Below are 4,011 nucleotides of genomic sequence, written 5' to 3'. Positions count from 1 at the left end.
GGACACAGCCAGCCAGCGGGTGGTGCCAAGCTGCCAGCCAAGGTGGGTGCCAGCAGGGCCCCCCCAACCCCCCGCCCCGATCGCTCTGCTTGCCAGTTGCCCCACAGATGACCCTGATCGCCAGCCAGCCCTAGGAACCCTACCCTATAAATTGGGAACCGTCTCTTAGATTTAAAAATTAAAACCTGGCAAGGGTACTCTAACACTGAAAAAACAGGATGATGCAGCAATGACTTGCATGGACTCTGACTTGCACGTTTTGCTGTCAGCCCTGATTCTGACACTTATAACTGTGTGACAAAGCCAATTACTTAACTTCTCTCTGCTTCAGTTTTTCCATCCATAAGATGGGGAAAATGGTACTACTGCCACTCAAACACTGAAAAAATAGGATGATGCAGCGATGACATGCATGGATTCTGGCTTGCACATTTTGTGGTCAGCCCTGATTCTGACACTTATAACTGTGTGACAAAGCCAATTACTTAACTTCTCTCTGCTTCAGTTTTTCCATCCATAAGATGGGGAAAATGGTACTACTGCCACAGAAGGATCATGTTATGTACTACTTTTTATAATCAGGGCAAAAAAAAAATGTAGCTGCCCATACAACAGCAAGATGCCCTTCACCTGTATGAAAAGTATGGTCACTGGTACATGCAGCATCCCGTATTGCAAGAGGGATGTCCAATTGCCAGTTTAGGCCCTACAACCCCCGAGGGGTCCTGGATTGTGAGAGGGCGTGGGCTGGGCTGAGGCCCCCCCCCCCCCCCCCCGACAACTCCCCGCCCCCCGCATGAATTTCATGCACCAGGCCTCTAATCTAGTATAATTTTTAAGAAGGCCCAACTGACTTGTGTCAACATAGTGAACCAGTTGTACTCTAGAGATGTCAGCTGGAGGCTTCAGGGGAAGGGAACTTGATTGGAGGGAAGGAAATGGAATACTCAGCCTGCCTGAACCTAGAAAGAGTCATAGTTATGTATAGCTGGGTGTGGATAAAACATAAATCTGCGCGTCTATTGAAAATTCACTCTTACCTAGTCTCCTATTGTCTTGAACAAGTAGTAACTTGCTTGACTGGATTTGTGATATACTTTTACTGAATCATTAGTATAAATTGTGAGTCTTAGAATGAAATTATTTTTCTGCATACATTTCTATTCAGCAAAAAATTTCCAACAATTTCTTACAGTATCTTAAGTGACTCCTTTTTGTCTTTTTTTTCTCTCACCTAAGGGTACAGAAATCCCTTGCATACAGACTTTTAACTTCAAGAGTTAGATAATATAGAGTATTAAATCATTTTATAATATCTAGAAACTTGGACAAAGAAAGCTGGCTAGAGATGGCAACATATATCATAATAGTGAAAAATACTGATTTTTAATTCTGAGTCAGACAAAAAGAACTAATTAATATTTAGAAAGTAGGATAAACATAACAGCTGCAGTTTTGAGTGTCCACAATTGTAATAGACTGAATGCATTATAATCATTATATCATGTAATTCAATGAACAACACTGCAAGAAATGTTATCCCCAATTTATAGATGAGGAAACTGAAGCCAAGAGAGGTTAGGTGATTTTTATAAGATTATGAATCAAAAGATAGAACTGGAATTTATATCCTGGTCTGTCTATGTTTCTCCATCATGCTATCTAAAGCGGAATCTTTAGAGGGTCTATGACCCAGAGAAAAAGCCCCACAGTATAGAAAGAGGTAGCCAGGGTATAGAACCTGGGAAAGTGTTGCAGATATGTTAACAGTAATGCTACACTCAATAAACCTATCTATCTATCTATCTATCTATCTATCTATCTATCTATCTATCTATCTATCTATCTAAAAGCCTAAGTGACTGACGTCTGTCCGGCCGACTGGCCGGTACATATGATGCATACTGGCTATCTAAAAATAAACGTTGACTCACACGTGTACAATACATATAAAGCTCTCACTGATGCCAATCGCACGCATGTGTTTCCATCTGTCATTGTCGATCGTGAATTTGGTTGTTTTCATTGACATTCTGATGCTGAAAGAAAGCGGCGGCATCGAAAGAATATGTCTGAAGACCAACTATTGGCACAGCTATCCCTGTTTGACACTGGCCTCCCATTTAAATTAATTCGAAGATAGTTTCCCGTGATGCCAGCTTTTGGAATGACTATTAATAAATTACAAACTCTAGACAGAGTAGGAATATTCCTATCTGAACCTGTTTTCAGACATGGTCAGTTATATGTTGCTTTCTCTTGAGTTCAAAGAGCGTGTGACATTAAAGTTAAAGTTGTAAATACTTCATCACAAGGGAAATTAGTCTAGCACTCTGAATATGTTTTACTTTTAATCTGGTATACAGGGAGATATTAGAATAAGTTTAATCAATTTATTAGTCATTGTTTTTATTAATGTTTTTATATCATGTTTTTGTTGTTTTTATATCATGGCCTTTATGTTGTTTATATATTATTTTCATATACATTTTACTCATTTTCTTTCATCTCTGACACTTCTATTATAGAGAAAGGGCAAATAGCAATATTAAAATATTTCTAATTAATTTCCTTTCAATGTGCACGAATCCATGCACCAGGCCACTAGTTAATTATAATAGTTAACAGATTGGGGACTTACTATATGCCAGATACAGTTCTAAGCAACTTGGAGATACATTTGCTGACCTGGCTTATATATGAATTAACTCAACTAATGGTCAGTCTTAGCTAATAAATACTTTTATTACATTTCTTTGTATATGTGAATCCTTTTTTTGCAGAATTAAGAGGTTAATAATCCTCAGTATTCTAGTCCACTGGACTCAGTTTTAATTTTTGAGTTTTCTGTTTGAGCATTTCTAACTCTTTGTAAGAACTGGTATTTCATGACTTTTATTCTTTCTTCAAGGTCTTCCAGTGAGAAAATTTACTTCTTTTTTTTAATAGAATAAAACTTTTTATTTTGCAACTACCATATGGGTTCATAAGAAATCAGTGACACAGTATGGGATCTTAATGATCTTATTTTTCTATATCTTAAAACATTTTGCTATTTCATCATCTTAGGAAGTATTTCATCACTATTCATCAGTTATTTCCAGCCATGTTAAAAATGACTAAGATAGCCCAGCTGGTGTCGCTCAGTATGTGAGCATTGGCCTATGAACCAGGAGGTCATGATTCAATTCCTGAAATGACTAAGATAATAAAACAAAAGAAAGACACCATTGCCTAGAATGATACAATAGTGAGAGAAATACTTTTTGTTTGTGTTGCCAAAAAGAAATCTGAAGAAACCATTTTTGTGGTCTTTTTTTTTTTTTAAATATTCATGAACACAACGGAGAACTTAGAATTTTCCATTTCCTGCCCATAATGGCAAAGAAAAGATAATACCAGAGGAAGATATTTCACAATTATTAGATAAATCAGAAGAGGATTGCAAAGACTCAGCAGTATTGACTCTTAACAATAATGGCAAAATTGATAATATAAGTGAAATCTTAGTTTGAGTCTTCTGATGATATCCCAGAAAATTCATCCTAAATCCAAGAATCAGTGAGTAACAATGTATTATTAAGGACAAAAAGGAAATGGTATTGTATGAGTCAGGATTCTCCAAAGAAATAGAACCAGCTGGATGTGTGGATATATAAAGATTTATTTTAAGAAACTGGTTCACACAATTATGAAGACTCAGTACATAAAGAATCTGCAGGGTAGGCTGGCAAGCTGGAGACCCAGGGAGAGCTGCAGTTTGAGTTCAAAGGCAGTCTGCTAGCAGAGTTCCTTCTTGCTCAGTTTTGTTCTATTAAGAACTTCAGCTGATTGGAGGGGACCCATTTACATTATGGAGGACAGTCTACTTTGCTTACAGTCCATTAATTTAAGTCTTAATCGTATCCAAAAGCACCTTCACAGAAACATCCAGAATAATGTTCGATGAAATATCTGGATGCCGTGGCCTTGCCAAGTTGGCACATAAAATTAACCATTTCAAATTTTTTT

At 37.2% G+C, this 4,011-nt stretch overlaps 1 protein-coding gene across 5 annotated transcripts in view; it reads left to right on the top strand.

Annotated features, from left to right (window-relative positions):
• Window positions 1-4,011, top strand: part of ARFIP1 (ADP ribosylation factor interacting protein 1) — an 85,344-nt gene that overhangs the window by 46,001 nt on the left and 35,332 nt on the right. The gene's annotated exons all lie outside the window — the stretch shown is intronic.

This window comes from Myotis davidii, unplaced genomic scaffold (genome assembly GCF_000327345.1).
Source record: "Myotis davidii unplaced genomic scaffold, ASM32734v1 scaffold323, whole genome shotgun sequence".
Lineage (NCBI taxonomy): Eukaryota > Metazoa > Chordata > Mammalia > Chiroptera > Vespertilionidae > Myotis > Myotis davidii.
This window is presented reverse-complemented; position numbering and strand designations above follow the sequence as displayed.